The sequence below is a fragment of the Camelus dromedarius genome, chromosome X (genome assembly GCF_036321535.1).
Source record: "Camelus dromedarius isolate mCamDro1 chromosome X, mCamDro1.pat, whole genome shotgun sequence".
NCBI lineage: Eukaryota > Metazoa > Chordata > Mammalia > Artiodactyla > Camelidae > Camelus > Camelus dromedarius.
In genome coordinates this window covers 109,930,406-109,944,743 of record NC_087472.1, presented here as the reverse complement: position 1 = coordinate 109,944,743, position 14,338 = coordinate 109,930,406, and the positions used below count along the sequence as shown (strand labels likewise).

The window sequence follows — 14,338 nt, the reverse complement described above, 5'->3', positions numbered from 1 at the left end:
GGGAACTCCCTGGTACGGAAAATGGGAGAGTCTAATGGGGACGTTCCCCGGGGATGGGGTTGAGCTCGGCCAGCGGGGCTCTGCACGGTGACGGTGCCCCAGACCACACCAGGCCATGTCTGGGGGCATTTTTAGTTGTCAGAACTAGGGGTGGAGGGCACCTTTTGGCATCAAGTCAGTAGAAACCAGAGATGCTGATAAAAATTTGGTGGGATGGCACAGATTCCTGCTGGGGGTATGTGATATGTCCTGAAAGTCCAGGTGATGGTTAATTCTCCGTGTCAGGGCCAACGCGGTGCCCGGATGTTTGTGAAACATGGTCCCGGGCGTGTCTGTGAGGGTATTTCCAGATAAGATGAGCATCTGAATGGGTGGACGGAGGGAAGCAGAGGGACCTCTCCAGGGTGGGAGGGTGTTTTCCAACCCGTCAAAGGCGTGAACAGAACAGAAGCTAGAGGACAGGAGAACTGGCTCTCTGCCTGACTGGGGAAGCTGACAAACGTCTTCTCCTGCCCTTGGGCTGGCCCTTACGCCATCAGTCCGCTCTCTGGTTCTCAGGTCTGCAGACCCGGGCTGGAACTACTGCACCAACTTCCTGGGGTCTCCAGTTCCCAGATGGCAGGTCCTGGGCTTCTCAGCTTCCATAATCACGGGGCCAATTCCTTACACAGGCACACCTCGTTTCATTGCGCTTTGATTTGTTTTGCTTGGCACATACTCCCCGTTTTTTTGTTTTGTTTTCTTTTTTGATATACAAATAGTTTGTGACAAACCTGCATTGAGCAAATCTGTCAGCACCGTCTTTCCAACAGCATTTCCTCACTTCATTCTCTGTGCTGCATTTGGGTAATTCTCACAGTATTTCAGACTCCTTCATTATTACTGTATCTGTCGTGGTGATCTGTGATCAGGGATCTTTGATGTTACTACTCCAAAAAGATTACGACCTACTGAAGGCTCAGATGATGATTAGCATTTTTTTTAGCGATAAAGTGTTTTAAATTAAGGTACACACATTGGATTTTTTTAAAGACATAATGCCATTGCACACTTAACAGACTACTGTGTAGTGTAAGCGTAACTTTCATGCGCACCAGGAAATCAAAAAAATGTATGATTTGCTTTATTGCAATATTTGCTTTATTGCGGTGGTCTGGAACTGAACCCACAATATATCCAAGATAAGCCTGTAATAAACCATGCAGATGTATGGTCTTGCTGCTGTCTGAACGGAACAGCATGGTGAGAACTTGCTTTAAAAGGACCTTTCTAAAAAAAAATGCAAACCATGTTTCATTCACAGGTACCTGAAGCCAAAAACCGTACTCAAAAGTGTAGTGCAAAAGAGGACAACTAACGACCCTAAAACTTAACAGTCAGTCAGTCAGCAACTAGATAAGAACTCCAGAGTGTCCTTTGGGACACTTTTTTGGAGCTGTGTTCTCTACCAAGCATTGTAAACACTCAGTAATGTTTGCTGGCAATTGTGCGTTATGATCTTATTGGAAAATTGTAACATCATTTATTCTGATGAAAGAAACCCATAGGCATTCATTCTTAGCATTGACAGACCAACTGTTCAGAGAAATTCTTTCCTGAAACTGTTTCATTAGTCATTTTCCATACACCAGCAGTGTGTCTAAAAGAAACAGTATCAGACATCTTCCAGAGAATGTATCAGAAGGAAAAAAAAAAGTAGGTTGGAAGTGGAAACCAGTTTTCAGAATAATTAGTCATGTACTACTTTTAATCAGCAAAAATTTTAAGTCCACCTGTTGATTTAGCATCATGTCCTCCAGGTCCATCCATGTTTCCTTCCTTTTAAGGTAGGGTTTCTTCCTTTTTAAGGCTGAGTAATACTCCATTGTGTGTATATACTTTTTCTTTATTCATTCATCTCCTAATGGACACTTGGGTGTTTCCACATCTTGGCTGTTGTGAATAGTTACGCAATGAAAATGGGAGGGCAGATATTTCTTTGAGATCCTGATCAGTGCTTTGAGATACGTCCTGAAGTGGGGTGCTGGTCATATGGTAGTTCTGTTTTTTAATTTTTTGAGGATAATACATTTTCCATAGTGTTCACAGTTATACAGTCCCAACAGTGTACAAGAGTTCCAGTTTCTCAGCATCCTCATCAAGATGTTATGTTTTGATTTGGGCTGGGGTTTTTTTGGTTGGTTGGTTGTTTGGCTGGCTTTTCTGATCAGTGATCATCGTAACAGGTGCTGTCTCACTCTGGTTTCGATTTGCAATTGTGTGATAATTATTGGTGTTGAGCATCTTTTCATACACCTGTTGGCTATTTGTATCCCTGGAGAAGTGTCTTTCTGAGTGAAATAAGCCAAGGTAATGGAAGGATGTTTTGCGAAGTATCTAAAATAGTCAGACTCCTAGAAGCAGAGAATATAATAGTGGTTTTCAGGGGCTCGAGGCTGGGGAAGTGGGGGAGGTATTCAATGGGTATAAAAATGGATATAGATTTTGCAAGATGAGCAGGTTCTAGAGACCCGCGGTGCAGTACAGTGCTTGTAGATGACAGTGCCGTAGTGTGCACTTAAGTGTTGTTGCACGTCAGTTCCATGTTTGTGCTCTTACCGCAGAAGCAAACAGCAAATGCACACAAGGAAACCGGGAGGTGTTGGATATGGCTGCTACCTTGATTATGTGGGTGGCATCGCAGGTATTGTCATATGTGCGAACTCAACAAATTGTACACATTAGATAGTGCAGTTCTGTGTGTATCATCCATATCTTTGGTTAGGGGGAGCGGTAATTAGCTTTATTTATTTATTTATTTATTTATTTATTTATTTATTTAGGAGGAAGTCTTAGGGATGGAACCCAGGACCTCGTGCATGCTAAGCACGTGCTCTACCAGTTGAGCTATACCCTCTCCCCAGCCATACCTTTATAAAGCTGAAAAACATTCACCCATTGAAAGCATTTACAGTTTCAAAAGTAGAGTGAAGAAAACAAATTATGTTAAATTGAAGGCAGAGTAGAAAGCAAATAATGTATTTGAAAATCAATAGTATGACTTATTTTTTTTTCATTTCTATAAGCTATAATATGATCTATCAAGGAAAAATTGAGAAAAGCATTTGAATAAAGCAAGCTTGCCTATTTAAAAAGTCACAACTAGATAATGGGAAATTTTCCCATTTAAAAATTATTAATCTGTATCAGAGAAGTCCTGCCAAAAAAGAACTGGGAATCTTTCATGAATTTATAGGCACCGTTTTGCCAACCTGGTCCAATTTTTCTCTTGTTGAAACTGCTTCATTAATTTAATGTGCAAGAAATAAATATTTGATGTGCAATTAGTTGGAGATTATTATGGCCATAAAGGAACCTTTCCAAATAAACAGCTGCTCCAGCACTTTAAATGCATGAAAAGCCAGGCACAAAATGGAAAACAGAATGACACACCAGGTCTACAGAGGAAAAAGTTGAAATATTCAAGTAGTTATTAAGATGGCTGCTCATTTAGAAGTTGGGTGATAGTTTATCAAAGCGTAACCACAAAAAAAGCTGCCACACATGTAGGCAAATCCACACACCTGAATTTTCACAGAAATGTTTGTCTGTAGATGTAGTGCGGTTTTGCCCGAGAAGAAAATGTTATGGAAATAGATACTGCCCCATTTCACCGGTTCTTTCAGATGATTCACTCTGTGTGTGCGGATGTCTGTCCAGGTGTATTTGCTGAATTTGGACTATTCTGTGTTAGCATTTATGTGCGTGCTCTCAGTGTCCGTTTCTCCATCCACATATGAATCGTCACGATTCCCCTTCAGGAGGGAATGGTGTCTGCTGGAAAGCTGGGTGTTGATTGAGCTGTTTTAATTCTGAAGAAGCCTTTGGGGTTTCATAGCACGTGCTCCGACCGTGTGAAGGAACTGAACGTCACTCAAGTACCTCAGTTCCCTTTGAGCTGAAAATGCTACGTTCCTTTCAAGATAGACCGAAAGAACCAGAGCTAGGTTTCCCTCCCCCGCCTACCACATTGCATCCACCTGAGGGTAGAGACTGACAGAAATCTCAGTGTCTTCAAGTCGTGGCAGAGCTCCTGACTCCGAGTAGCTCAGTCACGTTCTTTGAAAAGATGCCTGAAGCTGTGGAAAAAGAGAGAGCGAAGGTGAGCGCTGTGGGCTCCACACGGTTGCTGGCTAAGGAAACGGATGTCTCTTACTAAGCGGGGAGCAAGAGGAAGGCTTCTTCTCTTGGGGAGCCAGTAGCAAAAGAACAAAGGGAGCTGCTGCAACTGGTAGAAATCTGGCTTGCAGTTACAGGTTTGAACGTCCAGAGGGTCCGTGGGAAGCGCTCACAGTCGCCAGTGTTCTGGTACACTCTGCTAGCAGACTGAGTTGGGGCGGCTGTGTTACTGAGGGGGCTCTGCTCCGTCCTGAGGGGAAGGCCTGCGATCCGTGGCACTTTACCTTTCCTCTGCTCTGACACACCCACTGGTCCACGGGAGGCCACGTTCTGGTCTTGTTTGGCTCAGCTTGCCTGCTGCGTGCACGAGCCAGACACACATACACAAACCACAAACAGCAGAAGGAGCAAAAGCGTCGATTTCACACCGTTTTGCCTGGATGGAGATGAACTGCCATGTGATCTGTTGAGGCAGACTGTCTCTGACGGTCTTCTCAAGACAATAGATCAGGTTAAGTTCCCTCTCCTGGCTCTGGGTGGGTCTCTGATGGGACCAAGACAGAACGGATGCCATCTCCAAAACCTTGGCACCCAAGGTAACTCGGCTTCTTCCTAGTGCTTATGGCAGTCACACCTGGGAACCCAGCCACCCTGCTTCAGGGAAGCCAGGTAGCCACACCGAGGGGAAACAGGCCAGTGCCCGCCCGGCAGCCTGGCTGAGGTCCCGGGGTAGCCGGCATCATGCCCACGTGTGTGAGGGATCACATTCAGATGACTGGGCCCCCAGCTATACTACAGCCAGCCAGCTGTCACCGCAGGAACAGAGACACGCTGTGTCCACGGAGACGTGCCCAAATTGCAGACGTATGACAAATAAAAAATATAAATGATGGTTGCTGGTTTCAGCCAATATGTACTGGAATTGTTGGTTACAAAGCAAAACATAACTGAAACACATCAGTGCCAGAACTGGGGCCACTTAGTCAATAAGTGTATTTTTCGCTTATAACGTGCAAAAAGCTCTCCAAACGTGCGGCATTGCTGGAGACCATAGCCTGCTAACCGCCCATTACGCAGCAGGCAGAGGAGGCTGAGTATAAACATCTTTGCATGAAACCAGAGCCTAAGTCATTTGCGCTGGCCGGGAGCTTACGTTATTATAGGGGGAATGGGGACAAACACATAAATTCGTACCATAAAGTAGCACACAGGAGTGCTCTGTAAGTTACCCATCCAACACTTGCATCCTGGGCACCGCTGTGCGCCGGCGGCATTGCCCTCTGCGCTGTCAGTGCAGCGAGGACCACCAGAGGCCCTGTTATCAGAGATCTGTTCCTGTGGGCGCAGATAAGCAACATGCTAGCAAATGAATGAAACGGCTTCCGATAAGGAAGAGTGCAGAACACCGGAAGGTGGAGGAGCTGACGGGAACCACGACCTGAGAGCATCAGGGGATGCCTTGATACTGTGACCTTGAGGCCTAGATCTCAGGGTCTAAGGAAAAGATGACTGGGCATGGCCAAGGCAGGAGGGACTAGTGAGGGAGGCAGGTTCCGACGGAGACTCGGAGAAACAAAGAATGTAAGGACAAAGGAGGAAAAGGGGAAGGAGAGTCATCTCTGGGGGTCCTTGCGGGCCCGGAAAGGTGCTTGAATCATACTTTGTTCATTGCAGCTGGGAAGCTGCCGGTTATTCATGGGCATTGTCTGCAGGTAACCTGGCTGCCGCCTGGTGGCTGGACCACAAGAGACACAGGGAGGCCAGTGAGGAGGCAGCCATGCCTGCTCCCCGCCCTCGTTTCCCGCGCCTTCCGAATTTGCACCGTATTTGCAGACCCACCCGTGCCGCTGTAATATGTTTGAAACCGGAAGATCAGTTCTGCAGGTACTTTCCGGCCCATTCTCGGACAGGCTCAGCTGGGGTTGGACAAGGTGGCGCTGCCTTCGGGTTTCAGCTTTCAGGCTCTAAGGAAGTGTCCCTTTTTTGGACTATTTAGTGCCACGTTTTCACATTTGTGTGTCCTGGTGTTGGGACTGACACCTGAGCACAGTCCTCGAGTGCCGTCTGGAAGTCCAAGAAGGCTGCAGTGTGCTTTAGGGAGATAATAAGTGAGTTAGACAAACATCTTGCAGGCATGAACGTAGTGCGGATGGCCCCAAGGCCAATGTGGATGACTCAACAGTATCAACCCAGTAAGGTGCCTGGAAACAGAGACACCTTCCACACAAGGTTCTCTGCTGACCAGTTGGTGACAGTGCTGTGACCAGAGGCACCCAAAAACCTAACCCTGAAGCTCCCTAGAAGCAACGGGTCAGTACTGACTAACTCAGCATTCATAACGACTTTATAGAACATGATTACAAGAATGGGGAGGACTGACTATTTCAGGAGTCCAGGTTGGAGGCAGATGTTGTGGGGTGAGCAGTGGTTGAAGTTGGTCAAGTGACAATGTTTGACAGTGACAAATCCAGTGACATCCCCAGGCTTTGATGCTGAGTGTCAAGCTATAAAAGGATTCTTGCATTGGAGGACGAGAGAGTCACCTGAAGGTTTATGACGAAGGCAGCATTTGTGAAGAAGGCAGTTTTGAACTGCATCTTGAAAGAATGGGTTAATGTAGGTGAATTTATTTAATCACAGACACATGTGTTTATGTGGGAATTGTGTATTCATGTGGCACAAGACAGTGCAGCTCAGAACACTTAGTAGCAAATCAGACTTACAGTATGTCTTTAAATTGAAGGACAGTTGATTTACAATATTGTGTTAGTTTCAGGTGTGTAGCAAAGTGATTCAGTTATACATATACATACATATATATATATATACATATATATATATTTATTCATATTATTTTCCATTACAGTTATAAGATATTGAATATAGTTCCCTGTGCTACACAATAAATCCTTGTTGTTTATCTATTTTATTTATAGTCGTTTGTATCTTTTAGCTCCCATACTCCTAATTTATCCCTTTCCCCTTTCCCTCTTTGGCAACCATAGGTTTGTTTTCTCTGCCTGTGAGTCTGTTTCTGTTTTGTATATAGATTCATTTCTTTTATTTTTTAGATTGCACATATAAGTGATATATAATATTTGTCTTTACCTGTCTAATTTAACTAAGTGTAATATTCTCTAGATCCATCCATGTTACTGCAAGTGGCAATATTTCATTCTTTTTCATGGCTGAGTAATATTCCTCTGTGTGTGTGTATCTCACATCTTCTTTATCCAATCATCTGTTAATGGACATTTATGTTGTTTTCATATCTTAGCTATTATAAATAGTTCTCCTGTGAATATTGGGGTGTGTGTATCTTTTTGAATTAGAATTTTCAAAATCTCTTAAGGTATTTTTAAGGGATATACTTTGTGCATATCAGGAACCTTAGCCCTTACCCACAGCCTGGAAATATACTAGCTCACAATGAATCACAGATGCATGTGGTAACAAAGGCCTTCAGACTTAAAAAATACTGCAGCAGAAGTAATAAATGCACCAGAAATGAAGGTTCTGATGTAGGAGCACAGCCAAACTGCAGAAGTAAGGTGGTTTCTGCTGTCAGTCACTAGAGAAAATCTAGATAAGAGACCTAGTACTTTACAAATGCATAAAACCATCCCTGCCCTCCCTCCTTCCGTCTCTCCTTCCATGCAGTTCTTCAGTATTCATCCAACCTTTCTGATGTTTGATAGACAGCTCTACACCTAGGAGTCCTATATAGCTTAACATTCTACTGAGGGTGAGAGGCATAGAATTATCAAGCGAAAATACATTTCACAAGGTCATTGAGTTTTCAAGCGAAAATACATTTCACAAGGTCTTTGCTTTAAAGGGGCTTAAATGCCGTGAGGAAAATAAGCAGATGATGTGTTACAGGTTGGGGTGGGGTTAGGGCGAGTGTGGGCACTTTTATGTAAGATGCTTAGAGGAGCCAACCCTGAACAGTGCTGTTGAGGGCTAGGGAAATCAGTGGAAGTGTCATTCTCTGCTAGGTGCTGTGTTTCTGGACAACCTCTGCCTGTAAAGAAGTAAACAAAGACAATTTGTCCCTAACTGGTATTTAGCTCTTATTTTAACAATGGTTTTGCTTACTAGAGACTGGAGACCCAGTTGAGGCCAAGTGGTGGGACACTTCAGTGATGAACTGGTGGCACCTCCGGGTGGTCAGAGCTGACGTGCAAAGCCCACTGCCCGACTTAGTGGTTTCCAGTATAGTGTCCTCGGGCTTCGTGCATCAGAATCACCTGGAGACCGTATTTAAAGGGCAGATTCCTGAGTCCCACCTTCTGGCAATCTTATCTTTAACAAGCACATGGAGTGACGATTTGGCACCTGGAAGTCTGAGCATCACTGACTGGTTGGACATTCGGAATTTCTGGTGTAAGGTTGAGGGGGACATATTTGACTTTGGGTACAGCAGACACATCCCGTCTTCGTGAAAACTGGCCACACTGGACCTCAGCACTTCCTTCAGGAGTGTCTTCGGCTTTCCAGACTCCCAGTTCTTGCGTTTCCAGGAAAACTCTTGAGATGTCAGCGTCAGGCCTTGGGGCCGGAAGTGGTAGCCAAGGCAAAGCTGTGCTGCCGCAGGAAGAGGCTCCTGCCTTCCTAGAGTCTCAGTCTGCACACTGGAGTGGAGGGTCAAGGGCACGTGAGCGCAGAAGCGTGTTACCACCCTCCCAGCCCCGTGGAGTCAGGAAACAAGGCTCTGCACCAGATGTTGATGTTATGTTTCCCAGAAAGAAAAGTACTGAAAGTGATCAAGTTCCTACCGTGGGCCAAAACCGCCTAAAATATTTCAAATCAAATCGATGAAATGCTCACCAAAACAGTTTGAGGATAGCATTGCTGTCTGCATCCTCTAGGGAGAAATTACTTGATGAACAGAATAGAAATGCAAACCCAAATCTTGCTTTTGCCACAATTTCAGATTAACTCTAAAGCCATTATTTGATTATTTCAAATTCCTTTAAAAAAAAATTCAGAGCATTTCGTGGGCTCTTCGTAGGCATGAACTAGGAAAGGCTTGCATTTGGCTTCCCTGAAGTAACCTACCATCGTCCCTCGTACCGTTTAATAACACGTTCTAATACTACGATATCACGGCTGAGTTCTTAAAAATGCATTTCATAACTTATATGGTGGCTTATCAGTAGCGGCAGCCTTAAATAAGAGTTATAGGGACCTGTCTCAAGCCTTTAGGCATTTCATTATTGATGACCATAAAACTGGTAGACGATGTTTTGCCTAATCATATTTCAAGTATCGTGTTCAATGAAAACGTATTTTTTTAAAACCTGTGGAAGTGTCAGCAACACACAAAAATACATGTGAATAAGCTTTTCTATCTTGGTAATCTTTGGGTTTCTCTGCTCGAGAGTCACGTTAAAAATCCCAAGCCAAAGATGAGTCATGGTACTTAATAATACAGTGTCTGTCACGCGAATCAAAGCACGGTTTTAACTGCATCTGTTCAGTTACGTCTTGTTTGCTTATTGTTCAAACAGTCCTATGCCCTGGAGTGAGGAGTCTGGCCATATTTTCATTAATTCATTTTAGTACATTTTTGAGAATCAACATTTCATATTGAATATTGAATTTAACACTGTTAATTTACAGTTCATGTTTCAACCTATTTGCCAAGTGCATTACTGATGCTTCTGAAGAGAGGAACACAGGGTCACACAGACGAACTTGAAATACACATGTTCAGTGCTTAGATACCAAACATGAAAGGGAAGGTATGTTCGGATCAAGACATACACGGCGCAGTCCGTGTGAACAGAGAAATGCCTCCTTCAGTGCTGAAGTGTTAAACTGACAAGGTAACAGTCGCTAAGATCAAACATTCAACTTACCATACACCTTGAATTTAGAGAAATGGAGTTAATTCAGTTTGGGCAAATACACAGGTTCTGTTTTTGTTATTACGTAGGCATTCCTGTTGATCTCCGAATCGCCACTCGTACACTTGAATTCAAGACAAATAAGTGATCCTGAATTATACTCTGTTTTCTACTTTCATTAAAACATTGAGCTCTTAATGATACAGAATTGAATATATTGAATATTTACCAATTTGTAATCAAACCATATTTAAATATGTTTGGAGCATATAGTATGTGACTTAATTAGTCTAGTGCCTCCGTGTGTAGGTATGTATACATAGATGCATACATAAGCATGTATGCGTGTGTGTGCTTACATATAGGATATATGTCCCTTTAAATTCATATACATGTAAGATAGAAAAATTTTTTTAAATTATGCTCAACCATGAAGCTCTGACCATTATTTGTATGGAATCTAAAGGATCAGATTCATTTATATTGCATACATAATTCACTTAAAAACTTTCCATTTAAATCAGTAAATAGTACATTGCGCTCACAGAATTTAAAAGTCTTACATGATTTTAAACATTAATTCCCTTATTACACAGCAAACATCCACTGGAGAATGTCTTACACGCCCGCGGTTAACTGTACAGTTTAAACTCAATAAAACTTAATAAAAGAGTACCTTACAGACAACAGAATTAATTTCTATTAACTATTTATTTGTATAGTCCGTGGCTCATCATAAACCAAACAAAAGCCTGATACCCTGGAGCAGAGAGAGGTACGCAGTATACCCGCCCTAACGTGAGTTTCATTACCTGCCTTTCCCTCCGGAGGAATACAGTGGGCGAATTAATGAAATCGACTTCTATTACTGATTCATTGCATTTAAAATGAAGAAGCAACGCTGGATATTCAAGAGTTTAAATGGAAAGTAGACTGGGAATTGTACAATCACTTATGAAGACAAAGTAGAGGGTGGTTCTTGACGGTGGCGATTTTCTAGAGGGCGAAGGGTGGGTTCCCGGGGCCAGGGGACTACAGCCCAGAAGCATCAAAGCCTTCGCCCGATGTGTTTGGCACAAAGTCCAGGATGCCTGTGGGAAACCCAACTGACTGTTAGCGCCCCCAGGGGCATCCAACCAACTGGGCTGGTGGTGCAGACCCTTCCAGAACTGGGGCACTGCACTTTGTCCAGTGGTTTCCTGTGAAGTTGGGGAATCGATTGTTTGAAGCCTCCTCGCGTGGCCATTACTTTGAGAGACGTTCCTTGTGATGGACAAGGTGCAAGTTATTTCATTTCTTCCCCCCGCCTGGGATTTAGCTTCACCTGGGTATTTATCAGTGAGGGAGAGTCATGCTGGGGGATCGTACAACTGATGCGTATTGAAAATTTGTGTAGTGCGCAGAGGGCGCAGCAGAGGGGCTGAAACAGTTTGTAAAGCGTGACTTTGGTACCGTGTGTGTCCTCCAGGTTTGCTGTGCCTGCCCAAGGCAGTGTTTTCTCCTACTAAAACACTGAGCCCCCGGAGGGCCAGCACTGGGTCTGCTTCTGAACCTCAGTGAAACCCCATCTGGCATAACGCGGTCCAGGATTCAGATTTGTGGGACAAGTGAATGAGAGAGAGCAGATATACTGAATGGTGGGATGGACGCATGGGTAGATGGGTGGGTGGTTCATGGTGTGTACAGACATATTTAAAAAAAAAAATGATGGTAATCCCTTCAAAGAAATACTGGTTTGGACAAAGCCTCCGCTGCCAGGTCTTACGTCCCCTGATCCCTTGACTACCTCCCTGGTCAAGAACCTTCTAGCCCCCGTTCAGAACATCAAGACAAGCTCTGGAGAGTTTAGCCTCTTTCACTGGTATGGGGCTTGAGGGCTCAGAAAACCCTTCCCGCTTCCTGCTGGGCAGGTGCGCTGTGCTTGTTTGAAATGTAGCCACTTCTCTAAATTTAGGCAAGAGTGCATGTGATGAAAATGCAAAGGTTATTAAACCTCCTCTTAAATCAGACTGCTTTGGTTTGGTTTGGTTACCTGGCACTGCATCCAGCTAAACACAGAGTTTGACCAAAAACCACCAGAAAATCATCAGTGCTTCGCAGAAGACGGGATCCCTGAGGCGGTGGAACTTTGTGAGGGCATCAGGGAAAGGGAACTGGGCAACGTTACAAAGAGAGGTCAGAAAAGCTGATGGAACTGCTGTGCAGTTCTCATTTTGTGAGAACACTCCTGATGAAGGTAAAATCCGTACAAAATAATGAAGTCCTAAGAAGGTACGTGCACAGGTGAAAAGGGAGCTTCCCAGGCTGGCATCTTCAGGGGGTCCCCGTTACAAGGCTAAAGGAAACGACCAGCACATGAAACGGAAGGCGTGTTTGGAAGGATCAAGGATGATTCTGTAAAGCACATACCTTGAGGATGACAAATAAAGACAATGAAGTGAAGGGATGGGTCGGACTGATGAAAAAGAAGCCGAGAAGTCGAGGGAGCTCAGGATGGGGTGAAGGTGCTCAAAGTGATTCTAAGACCAGCATTAAAAGGGGTTTTTTCTAAGTGTTAGAACATGCAAAGGAGGTTCACAGAGGTTTTTATCAGGATCTAAAGGGACTGCAATGGAAATAAAGTTTCCATTTCGTGTGGTGGGCACGCATGTATGTTTAGAGAGGGCGATCAGAACATTCTGGGCCAGCCTCTCGTAAGCCCTACTGTATTCTTTATCATCATAAAATACAGCACGTCAGGTGCCTTCTCCATGAACATAGTTGCAGTGTCCTGAAGTTGAGATGCCCTCCGGTTGTCAGATTCACCCACAGACTCGCAACCGTGAACATTTATGGAAATGCCTAAAAGAGCCCAGTTGTCTACTTTCCTTAATTGAAGTATAATCAGTTTACAGTATTGTGTCAGTTTCTGGTGTGCAGCATCATGTTTCAGTCACATATATATACATACATATTTGTTTTCATATTCTCCCTCATTATAGGTTACTACAAGATAGTGAACGTAGTTCCCTGTGATACACAGTATAAACTTGTTGTTTATCTCTTACATATAGTAGTTAGTAGCTGCAAATCTCAAACTCCCAATTTATCCCTTCCCACCCCCTTTTCCTCAGCAACCATAAGCTCGTTTACTGTGTTTGTGAATCTGTCTCTGTTTTGTAGATGAGTTCACTAGTGTCTTTTTTTTTTAAGATTCCACATTATGAGTGATATCATATGGTGTTTGCCTTTCTCTATCTTACTTCACTCAGAATGGCGATCTCTAGGTCCATCCATGTTGCTGCCAATGGCATTACTTCATTCTTTTTTATGGCTGAATAATATTCCTTTGTATAAATACACCACACCTTCTTTGTCCAGTAATCTGTCGGTGGACATTTAGGTTGTTTCCATGTCTTGAGCCCGGTTGTCTGTTGATGAAACACTTTTTTTTGTAGGCAGGGGTAATTAGGTTTGTTTACTCACTCACTTATTTATTTAGTTTTGATGGAGGTCCTGGGGATTGAAGCCAAGACGTCATGCATGCTAAGCATGCGCTCTGCCACCTGAGTGACACCCTCCCCCCGATGAAGCACTTTCAATACCTCGTGTGAACAGAGAGCACACAGTTGGACATGTCTTCTCATGACCTCACACTGACTCAAATCCCCAGGGTTCTGAGAGGCAGGCACTCATCTCACTCTACCATGAGAACGTCAAGGGTCAGAGAGGTTAATAAAGGGCAGAGTTGTCTCCATGCCTGTTCTCTCTGTATCCAGCATCCTTCCCTCTTTTCTGTAAGTGTGGAAACACAGCAGGTATCCCCCAGACGTCTCCTGTGAAGTCAGTCCTGCAGGGTACCCTTATGTACCTGTCTGGGAAATAAATGCGCAAGACTGGGAATTTGCTTTTCTGCTCAACTGCCCCACCTGCAGAACGCTACTGATAACAAAAATACCTAAGATGTGGCATGCTCTGCGAATTCTGTAAATTAACATGTGCTGTGTTCCCGGAAACGCACTTCCCACACAGAGCAGGCATCCACCGTGATTCCTGATGTGGAGATTGTATTGTTACCACTGACGGGGACACGTTTTTCCCGGGAGATGGAATGCTCATTTGTGAGGCATCTGCAGTCTGTAACAAAGCCTTTTTGTTGGTTCCCACAGGAAGCAGGGAGATACCTGAATTGGTGAGCAGGGAGGAAGGTCCAGTTAAGCTGCCTGTCCCTGCCCACGTGTTCTCAGGGCCTCCTGCGTCAGTAACACACGCACACACGTTCACTCAGCACACTCACTGCCGCGTACCTGGAAGGATACATCCTACCAGTCAGGGACGCCGTCCTCCTG

The 14,338-nt window shown here is 44.2% G+C and overlaps 1 protein-coding gene and 1 long non-coding RNA gene across 2 annotated transcripts in view; one reads left to right on the top strand and one right to left on the bottom strand.

Annotated features, from left to right (window-relative positions):
• The window catches only part of LOC105086566 (patatin-like phospholipase domain-containing protein 4), a 90,575-nt gene that overhangs the window by 2,072 nt on the left and 74,165 nt on the right, over window positions 1-14,338 (bottom strand). The gene's annotated exons all lie outside the window — the stretch shown is intronic.
• LOC116150842 (uncharacterized) overlaps window positions 1-14,338 on the top strand; it is a 253,084-nt gene that overhangs the window by 217,107 nt on the left and 21,639 nt on the right. The window lies entirely within an intron of this gene.